This window comes from Lissotriton vulgaris, chromosome 6 (genome assembly GCF_964263255.1).
Source record: "Lissotriton vulgaris chromosome 6, aLisVul1.2, whole genome shotgun sequence".
NCBI classification, from domain to species: Eukaryota; Metazoa; Chordata; class Amphibia; order Caudata; family Salamandridae; genus Lissotriton; species Lissotriton vulgaris.
The window spans coordinates 1,039,932,322-1,039,943,817 of record NC_141694.1 but is presented as its reverse complement, the minus strand read 5'-3'; the positions used below and the strand labels follow the sequence as shown (position 1 = coordinate 1,039,943,817).

The following is an 11,496-nucleotide window of genomic DNA, read 5'->3' as shown; positions in this document are numbered from 1 at the left end:
TAATCAACAGTTGATGGACAGAATGCAGAACAATGTCATACATTCACCCCAGTACAAAGATCTGGGCTCAAGTCCATCGTGCTTTTGCTCACCATGCCTTTCCAGTTTGGAACCAGCCATATGCAAATAAGTCTTGAGCCTGCGCCCAATGGGAGCAGTCCAGCCCGAACTTCCAGGCCAGGTCCTCCCTGGCCTGGCAACAAGCATCCTAGGACCAATTTCTGGCTTTCAGCCCTCATCAGCCAGGATAGGTTGTCTCCAGTGGCATGGATAGCACGTCCACTGCCCAGGGAAGCTTTACTCAAACCTCCATCTGTGCTATGTCAAACCTGGGTCGATACAAAATAAATCCTCCTGGTAACAGCCACTACACTCTCACCACACTGTGTAGTCTACCTACCAATCATACCTCACACATGCACTCATCAAACACACAGGATGTCAGCACAAGGATCTGAGCTTCACGTATGAGTGGAACTGCACATGAATAGGACAAGTTCACGGTGCACTCTACCAATCAGAAAAGGTATATTCCTTCTATAATACACAGTAACTGGTATGCTGCCCCTAGTATTTTATAAGAAGATATAACACAGAGCCACCCAAAAATCCCCTCGGGACTGGGTATCTTCAATAACAAGATCACATTGTCCCTAGAAGAAACATTTATAGAATATTGGTCATTTCAAACAATGTCATATACATGAACATTGAATCAATATAACCACACAGAATGTATACACATATACCTGAATATATAAAAAATAGTGTGTTTTATTCCACTTGGAATTTCATCAATTAGTCTACGGCAACACATATACTACTGCAAATCATACATAAGGTAACAGTAATATTCTTAACACCTTTTGCATGAACTATGGGTATTCAAAAAACCATATTGATGGAATTTATACACAACATATAATCCTGTTGACAGTCTGAATAATCAGCAAATAAGCGAAACGGTGCTGAGCGTCGACGTTTCGGTCCCTCGTTGGTCTAATAGATCCGAGAGACCACCTTCAGGATGGAACAGTTTCACATACACATTAGTCACTTTAAGGAAACCAATCCTAGTGTCATCAAACAACGAGTGTGTCTGAGAATTCAGACCTCAAAGAATGTGGACAGCAAGACGAAAAATCACTTTTAAGCAGAACCAGCAGCGCTTGGTCCCGGGGCATCCGACTAACAAGTCCGAAAGCCAGACCAACGGGGACCGAAACGTCAATGCTCAGCACCGTTTTGCTAATTTGCTGATTATTCTGACTGTATATGACATTATTTGAAATGATCAATATTCTATAAATGTTTCCTCTAGGGACAATGTGATCTTGTTACACTAGTATTTTATGTCAACAACCCTGGACATGTACAGTAATCAAATTTAAAAATAGAGGGCATGCTTAGTTTGTCCTTTCTGGTTGTGTGCATTTCTCAGACCAAGCCAGAATCGACTGCCCACTTTGGTTACTCTAGATAACCCTGGAATGATTGCACATCCCTGTGATAGCGACAACACATACAAATGAAATGGTACTTTCAGTGCCTACCATGGTAACCACGGGCAACAGGGAATCAGGGTTTTGATTCCGCAGAAGAGACCCTCAGAAATGGCTGCCCTGTCAAATGAAGGCAACTGGTTAGGTAAGGTAGTGATGAAAATTAGCAATACAGGACTCCTTCGAAGCCCTGTAATAGAAATGTGTACTCTTTAAATTATTTAGCAAGGATCCATTAGAGGGTAAGTCTGGTGCATATATTAAAGTTGCTACAGCTAAAAAGATTCTAGTTGGACTTGGGATCAAGGCGAACAACCATATGTCCCAGCCCCTTGTTGCTCTTTACTAAGTGCTCTATGGATCTAAAGCATTTACTGTGAAAAGTGTTTAAAGGAGGTTGGTCACCTGAAACGTTCAGTTAGGAGTAATGCAATGTGACTCTGATTCTATTTTGTTGGTTTTCGGTACTGGTGTAATGATTAAGAGGGACGGTTGCTAGAGGTGAAAATCTTTGACCGGTGCAAGACGAAACAAAGCAAAAGAATGTTTTCGTTAATCAAGAGGTTTAAAAACGTCAGATACCATTGTAGTTCTGACCATAAACAGTAGCGATTAGTGATCCAGTGATGTTAGTCTCATGACTTCCTGAAAAGCTTCCAGGAAAACAAAGTCTTTGGATTCAGGGGGTGGTATGGTTGCAAAGCAGAAACTTAAAGGAATTGATGGAAGGGCTCCACCAGGAGTGAAGGCTGAGACTTAATTGACTCATCACGGGAAAGCTCACCTGACCCGACATAAAAAGGATTAACAGATTGACCGCTCTTTCTCGATTCTGTGGGTAGTGGTGCATGGCGGTTCCTAATTGGTGGAGTGATTTGTCTGGCTAAGGCTGATAACAAACAAGACTTCTTCATGCTAACTAGTTACATGACCATCAGAGCTGGCGTTCAACTATTTAGAGAGAAAAGTGGTGATTAATCACAAAAGATCGAGCAATACCAGGTCATTGAGGATCTAGATTGTCAGGGCTGCATGAGTACTGCACTGGATGGATTAGTATATGTATAACCTTTTGCCGACATGTGTGGCTAACCTGCTGAACCCCGTTCATAATAAAGATTCATGATTGCAATAATTTCCAATTAATAAGGAATTCCCAGTAAGTGCTGTTTTAAGCCTGCATTCATCAAGTCCCTGCCCTTTGTAAACACTAGGGCTGGCATTTGCTCTTGTGGAGCACCTGAAAAGACAGTCTAACTTGACCATCTAGAGGAATTAAAAGTTGTTTCATAGTTTCTGTCATTGAACTTTCAGAAAGATCACTAAAGGGAGAGTGGTCTAAGTGATTGACAGTGACAGCCTGGGCCTTCGGGTTTCTCCCAGATGGAACACAAGGCACAGTGCCTGGTCCTCCCCTAGGGTATCCTGGCTGGCAGAGCAGTCCGTGGTTGCTGGGTGATTAGGTGTGAAACAGTATGGGACAGGCTCCTCTACCTGGTAGAACCAAACTTACGTGTGAGGGACTGAGGCAGGGGATGCCCTGTATACTTTGTGAGGGGCACTATATTAGAGATAGCTTCCCAAGAGGAAACCCATGCTCACCCAGCATGTACCTGGAGTATTTATTTATTTATTGTGACTTATATAGCGCCCTATAACCCAGGGGTCTCTAAGCGCTTTGTTAGGATCAGCTAGACAATAAAAGATGCATCAGAATTACATTTAAAGGCCACCCCACGCTTGCTGGAAAAGCACAGTTTTTAGTTGTTTGCGGAAAGGCATTAGTTTCTTTTCATTGCGGAGTTTCAGCGGTAATTTATTCCACATAGCTGGCAAAGTATGTGAAAAAGCGCGTCCACCCACAGTAGTCAGTCTACAGCGTGGCTGAACCAGATAAATAGAGTCAGCAGATCTAAGCGCCCTCCCTGGTTTGTAAAGGGACAGACGAGATTTCAGATAGGTGGGTGCTCTGCCATGAAGCGCCTTGTGTACAATGCAGAGCCCCTTGAACATTAATCTCTGCCTCACTGGCAACCAATGGAGTTCCCGCAGGAGGGGGGATGCCTGGGTACTCCTTGGTTTCTTGAAGATGAGCCTAGCAGCATCATTCATTACCGTCTGCATTCTATTTAAGAGACCCTGTGGGAGTCCTATATACAATGAATTGCCATAATCCAGCCTGGCCAAAATCATTGCGGAAACCGCGCTCCTTAAGGTGGAAAAAGAAAGTAACGGGGAAACTTTCCTAAGTTGGCGAAGGAGGCCGACGCAACAGCCCACCACAGCTGAAACTTGCTTTTTCATGGACAGCTTACTGTCCACCTGGATGCCCAGACTCTTGACCACCTCTGCCGGTTCTGGCGGCGTGCCCAACTCCCCAGGCCAGAAACGATCACACCAAGGGTTGCCAGCGATGGTAATCGGCAACACCTCGGTTTTGTCCGGATTGATTTTTAGGGAGTTGCCGGACATCCAGTTAGCTGTGCTTCTCAGAATGTTTTGCAGTCTGGTAAAGGCATTCTGGCTATCCTCCAGCTGGATAATAATCTGGGTGTCGTCTGCGTAGTTATATACCTGACAGTCCATTTGATTAAGCATCCGAATCAAAGGCTGCAGGTATATATTGAACAATAGGGGTGACAGAGCCGACCCTTGTGGGACCCCGCAAGTGATCGAGGTTGCGGTAGAAAGCATGTCACCCAATTGCACTTTCTGCGTCCTCCCTTGAAGAAAGGATGTGAACCATGCCAATGCTATGCCCTGAATGCCGATATCCCTCGAGTAACCGAAATGCAGTGCCTCCCAGGGCGGGGACCCCTTGAATGACCTGCCACCCAGACCCTCTCAAGTGTGATCCCAGCATGCCCAGGTTTTGAGTGATGGAGAAGTGGCCTGTCTTGGGTTGCATGGCAGTCTGATTAAGAAATAGCCGGTAACCTCATCTCCTCTCGGAGGAGATGCTGGGCCCCCATTCAAGAATATTGTGAACTGTTTCTAGGTGAGGAGGGAGATGCTGTAACCGGCTGCACAAGCTTCCATGCGCGTACTGGAAGATATAATGTCGAGGAACCTGGCTGTTCTCTCCTTGAGGCCTCCTACCAGGGCAATGGGGACTCTTAGCCCACTGGCATGGCTCGGTGCAGCTGTTTAATCTGGAGATTCTTGATGTGCAGGGATAGAGTCCTGGCTCCCACCAGCCCTGGTGTGTGGCAGATGGCTGATGTGTAGTTGGGGAAACCCTCTGTCATTGCCAGGAACCTGGAGGACTGGCCCTGTGTGGCTAGACTGGAGATTTGTGACTTGTGTGGCCCCATCTGAAAGGTCTGATGGTGGAGCTTCCAGCCTCTGCTGCTGTGGGGCTTCTCGCTTAACTACCTTCTATGGCTGTGGGGTGGGGCTACTGAGTGAAGTTTCGGTAAACACATTTTAAAATCATGGAGAGGGAGTTCTAGAGAGGAAGCGTGATGGGATGCTGGCATGTCTCACTGCACAGGTGGCGGATTGCGGGTGCTGACTTGCTCCAGCCTCTTCTGCACCTACAGGCAGGCAAACATTGTGAAAGTTGCCCATGACTCTTTATGGTGAATTAATTAGCTTACATGTTCTCGAAGAGCACAGCTATCTGGGAGTATTAGTGTGAATTGCTGGACACATTCATCATCAATACTTTGAACACACCTTGCAGCCATGGGTTCTTCCTGCATCTATGTCTCTGTCTGAGGGAGGCTCCGTTAGTGTGGTTGGGACTGTCTCAGGCTGCTCCCTTCATCTTCCTCAGGTCAGACCCCTGATAGCCCATGCAGGCCCCACGTCCCACTGAAGAGATACGCCACTTGTATGCCTAGTCTTCCCTGCATTGGGTGGGTGTCTGCTCTTTTCCAGGCCTGAACAAAACCCAGGCTGCCTGACTGCATGCTGCATGCATGCATGGTGACCCATAGGTGCCTGCTTGCATCCCTTGGGTGCTCACTTCTGTAGCTGGGAAGGTCCCCAGCGTGTCCAGGGGTGCTGGTTTCCATGCTGATCCCCGCAGGCTTTGGTGGTCTTCAATCTGTGGAAAGGTGTGCTTCTCTGAACCTCCCTGTGCATAAGAACCTGTCCCACCTCTGGCACCCATTGTTCCATCTCCCCCCTGCTTCAGCGTCCGACTACTACCATAAATCAGATGTGGTGACCAATTGAATTTAAGCATATTGCTAAGCAGAGGAAAATAAACTAATCAGCATTCCCTCAGTAATGGCAAGTGAAGAGCCCAGCTCCAAATCTTGTATAACGTAGGCTGACTTGTATAGGGCCCTCAGGGGGCCAAAGGCCTTCTAATTGAGGATTGCCTCACAGATGGTGATAGGCAGGTAATGGCTCCTGGCGTGCCGGGATCGGGTCTTGGAAATGAAGCCAAAATTGGGTGGCAACTTTCATCTAAGGTTAAGTACGGGATACGAGACCGACAGCTAAAAGTACCTTAAGGGAAAGTAAAAAAGAACTTTGAAGAGAGAGTTCAACAGGGCGTGAAATCATCAAGAGGGGAACAGGTGGGGTCTGTGCAGTCCACCTGGACAATTCAAACAGTGGAAAGGTTTGTCTCCCAGGAGAGTGGATCCCTTCAGTGGAACCATCGCCTGGACATACCTGGCCCCTGAGTTGTGCATTTCCTCTGCCCTGTTATGACGTGATCCGCTCTGTATTGGCTGGGAAGGTTTTGGGTGGCAGGTGGCTCACTGCTCTGGTGGAGAGTGTTACAGCCCCTCTGGCAACAGCTTTGCCATGTCGGCTGGGCCAAGGGAGGTTGACCACCTATGGGCCCTACCCTGACAACTGCTTTGGTCTTTCTCTCGGTGTGCTGTGGTAGGGAAGTTGGATGTGGCCCCATGCTTTCGGCATGACTGCACACTGCAGCTCTACAGTGATATTGGTTACCCACCTGACTTGCCCTGGGCATGCAGGAGTCAGAGGGCCGATTGAAACTATGTGGCACGATGAAGATGAGGGCTATTATGCACCAGCTGAGGTGGGATCCTGTTGCATCCTTGCAGTAGCACACCACCAGCCCGTCTTGCTTTCAAGTAAGCCCGCAGCTGTCCTTAGCGGGATTAGTGATCTACCGCCCACCTGGTAGTGAGGATCCTAATTTGTCTACGCTGATGGAGACAATTGTTCAGAGCTCCCTCCTCCATCCTCACTTCATCGTGGTCGGAGATTTCAAAATTCACATGGACAAATCGGACTGTGCGACGGCTGAGGTGTTGAGATCCACATTAATTACAGCCAACTTGAGACTGATTAATGATGGCCCTACTCATAGAGCAGGCCACATGCTCGACCTAATTTTCTCCAATATTAATGACGTAAAGGCGGAGGCACCATTGCCGTTAATTTGGTCAGACCACTCATTGATCCCTTTCACATTAAAAATAGCGATGGTTAGTCCTGTCTCCAGCAAATGCTCTTTTATGAAGAGACAATGGAAAAAGCTGGTCCCTGAGATCATGGGCCCGGTTTTGGCTCAGACTACCCCCTCTCTTACCTCAAATGCTAATTCAGATGCACAGCTACTTAATGACTGGGTTGGAAACATGGTAGCTTCCATTGCTCCAGCTTCACGGGCAATATCTAAACGTGACTCTCCCTCCACGCCCTGGTTCTCCCAGGATCTCAGAGCAGAGAAAGCAGCCTGTAAGAGACTGGAAAGACGTTGGAGAGCTAATTACGGGCTCCCAGAGAAAACTAACTATAAGGAAGCATCCAGAAAACTCAAAAAAGCGACTAGAAAGGCAAAAAAGCAATTTTTTGCGGACTCAATCCAACAAGCAGATAATTCGAGCAAACAGATTTTTAAGATAGTTCAGTCCTTCTTCAAGCCAACATGTATTGAGAGGGAGGTCCTTCCGTCAAACACTCTATGCGAAAATATCTCAGAGTTCTTTGACCAAAAAATTAAACACGTCTATGAGTCCTTTGGACCTGCGGAAATAACAGTGAAAACGGATCTAGTCATCAAAGAAGGGACACTTGAACCCCTACCTCAATTCCAAACGATACCCCTGACGGTTGTCATACAAGAACTAAACCACTGCAAATCCGGCTCCCCAGATGATCCCTGCCCGCCTAAACTATGGAGCATGATAGCAGACTTTGTGGCCCCCACACTACAACAGATCTGGAACACGTCCATTAGTTCTGGGACAATCCCAACCGTTTGGAAACATGCCACCCTCCTCCCGTTAAAAAAAAGCCCAACGGGGATCCTAAAGACCTCAGCAACTTACGCCCGATCTCCCTGCTTGCAGCTCCGGGAAAAATGCTCGAGAAAATAATACAGCGCCAGCTGAGCAAATTCATCGAGGACAACAAGATACTTCACAAGACGCAATCAGGCTTTCGGCCTGGCTTTAGCACAGAGACAGCATTAATTGAAGTGGTAGAGTCAATAAGGTGGTCGATGGATTCAGGAAATTCAGCAATGCTAGTACTCCTGGATCTGTCGGCCGCCTTCGACACGGTTGATCACGATAGACTCTTCATGAGGCTGGCTGAGATAGGCATCCGTGACCAGGCACTGCATTGGATACAGTCGTATCTATCCCAAAGAACACAGAAGGTGGCGCTGGGTTCTGCATCCTCAACACCTAAAGTTCTTAACTGCGGCGTCCCTCAAGGATCAGCTCTCAGCCCCCTCTTATTCAACATCTACCTTGCCCCACTCTTTACGTTGATTGCCAATTGGGGGGTTAAGGCAATTTCCTATGCCGATGACACCCAATTGGTATTTCCGTATTCAGAGTCATCGGAGGAGTCCTTCTTGAGCTTTAAGGGATGTCTCCAAGATGTAGCTTGCTGGATGAATACGAATAAATTAAAGCTCAACGCCAATAAAACAGAAGTGATCTTGTTTGGAAAGGGCTCTCCCCCACCCCCAGAGCTTTGGTGGCCTGCAGAAATGGGACAAGCCCCCTCGCCCAGCTCAACGGCAAAAAACTTGGGCGTGCGGTGGGACGACAGTATGTCCTTCTCCACGCACATCCAACAAGTTGTCGTCTGCTGTCTGAGCAAATTGAGGAACCTTCGCAAGTTTCTGAGATTGCTACCAGAGAGCTGCCGAAAAATAGTAGTCCATGCCACAGTGACATCTAGGCTGGACTACGCCAATGGCCTCTACTTGGGCTTGCCTAAATACTTAATTCAAAGACTCCTGCTAGTCCAAAATGCGGCTGCAAGACTGTTAAGGAGAATTCCATTTAAGCATTCAGTCTCTCCGCATCTTCGTTCACTTCATTGGCTGCCAGTTGCCAGCAGAATCAAATTCAAGGCACTCACGCTGGCCTTCAGATCTCTGTTTGGCACCTGCCCAAAATATCTGAAAGCTCGGCTACCAAGATACCTCCAGGACCGTGCACTACGCTCAAACTGCCGCGTTCTGCTTGCGGCCCCCAGAGTGAAAAGGGCGAGACTGGGGGGTCGAACCTTTTCGGCAAATGTTGCGACATTGTGGAATACTTTGCCCCCAGAAATCCAGCACGCCCCGTCTGAAATCTGCTTCAAGCGACTACTAAAAACTTGGCTCTTTACCCAACCTCACTAGGCACTCGCACTTCAGTCCTCTTGGTTAATGGTGTTCTTTCAGCGCCGGGACACCTCCTCGTGAGGTAGCTGTTCGCGCTTTACAAAATATAGTATTATTATTATTATTATCTTGCCTTCTCAGCCAGGGAGATGGAGCCTGAGCGGGTGAAATAGGACCTGAGAGATTGTGAAATATGCATGGACAGATCGAAGCCAGAGGAAACTCTGGTGGAGGTCTATAGTGGTCCTGACATGCAAACAGTCATCCAACCTGGGTATATGGGTGAAAGACTAATTGAACCATCTATTAGCTGGTTCTCGAGTGTGGCCTGGTAGCCAAACATGGCAGATGTACAAGCTTGAAGCTCTGCATTAGCCCATTATTCCTCCTGTTGCCTCTGGAGTTTTGATGGCCTGAACCAGGCAACAAGGGCAGCCAGTGGAGCTGAAGCACCTGCGGGCCTGGCAGAGTCACCTTTTGGGGCAGAAGCAACTGATCAATTGAGGACTGAGCTGGTGGCCTGGTGGCAATGCAGAGCTCCCTGAATGCAGAGGCCGGAGATGGCCTGGGCTGTGGCGCGCCACTAGATTGACCAACCCTGGGGACCGAGGTGGTGCCATGATCTGAACCGGGACTGGGTTAGCTGGCTGTTGTCCTGGAGGAGGCTGGCCTGCAGATGCGGAAGAGATGAGAAAAGGTTTGCTGGGAGATGAGGCCCGGTGGGGCACAAGGGGTCCTTTGTGCGCAGCCTGCTGAGCTCCCGGAGAGCTTAGTCAGAGCCTGGAGACATTCCTGGAAGACAGGCCCCTCCCAGAGAAGGGAGGCAGAAGCTGAGGAGGACTGTGGCTGCTGGGATTCCCAGACGAGATCAGTAGGTTGCTGGGGAGACCTGGGGGCCCTGGATTGGTAAAATAAGCCCCCACGGCCTAGTGATAAAGACAGCCCAGCTGGTGCACTCCCCCAGCTGACTCGACCTGAGACAGGTACCATCATTACTTGGGTTTGTGGTATGGTGAAGGTGGCACCCTCATACGACTATTGCCTAAAAAGCGTGCTCCCCTTGCAGGAGACAGACAGTTGTGTGGGGCCTGGGGTTTGGTCTGGGGCGGGGCAGGAGACCCCTAGGGAGTTGTTATTGACCCCTCATCCTTGGCATTGGGATACACATTGTTCCTTATTTCTACCCGATCTTCTGGCACATGCGGGCGTGCTAGGGGCCTGAATTGGGGGGCCCTATGTTGAAAGTGGGTGACCCAGAGTTAATTCCCATGCACTTTACATGCCCTTCCACTCTGGGAGACAGGTGGAGGTGAGGAACAGTTGTGGCAAGGTTTAAAGAGTTGGTAGCGGATAGAGGCGACTCCTGTGTGCACTGGGACAGAGGCTGAGCGTACATGATTTGAGGATTGTTAGAGGGATGATCTTTGAACACACAAACTGTGCAGGGGGCTTGCAGAGGTGGGTGGATACCCCCACAGCCCCACTGAGAAGACCCCTTCTAAATGCTGACACGCATAGATCTGTGTATTATGTAAACATACTCAAGGGGGCGATGACACTCGACTCGATGACACGGGCAGATATGGGCAAGCCAAGAACAAAATCTGCTGGGGGACCCTAAGAACACAAGGCTGATGCTTCAAACCTCCAACAATCGAGCCGAAAATCCTTGCCACCTGAGGATTCAGTGCAGCAACAACTTTCTAGGATCCTAGAAGGCATTGCAGATACCAAAGCAACGCTGCACCAAGATATAAGAACGGTATCGGTGGGACTGGGACTCCTGAGAGCTGAGCACCACAGGCCGACCAATAGGCTGAAGACAGAAGAGTCTTCAATAGCGGACCTCACACCCGCACATGCAGCATTGACACTACAAATGGTGGACCTCGCCAGGAGGGTAGGAACACTTGAGCGCAAAGTTGAAGATGCGGAGGGATGAAACAGAAGAAGCAATATGCGGGTGGTGGGACTGCCCAAAAAAGTGGAAGGAAGAGATATGTTTGGCTATCTTGAATCGTGGCTTTGTGCAGTAGTTGCATCAGAGGGCTTGTCACCTTTCTTCACACTGTAGAGAGCCCACTGGGTCCCAGCCATAACCCAGTCTCCTGGTCGCCCTCCACACCTGGTGGTGGCTAAGCTTTTGAATTACAAAGGCAGAGAACTGCTACTGCAGAAAGTACAATCAGATGACCTGTACACAGTAAACAATTGCAATTTCTCCATATTCCTAGGCTATACATCAGAAGTCCAAGGAAAGAGGGCCTCATATTCTAAGGTGAAGAAGGTCCTGCGCAGTCAAGGACTTCAATACCGTCTAATGTTCCCTCCATACCTCAGCATCCTGCTAGATGGACAGACCCACTTTTGCGAGGATCCTAAAATGGCATGGGACTTTATTGATGCGTACAGAGCTGAGAGGCTGGCTTCGAG

The 11,496-nt window shown here is 48.5% G+C and overlaps 1 pseudogene; it reads left to right on the top strand.

Moving 5' to 3' along the window:
• Positions 1-5,072: 5,072 nt before the first annotated feature.
• On the top strand, positions 5,073-5,232 carry LOC147708384 (5.8S ribosomal RNA; annotated as a pseudogene).
• The last annotated feature ends 6,264 nt before the right edge of the window (positions 5,233-11,496 follow it).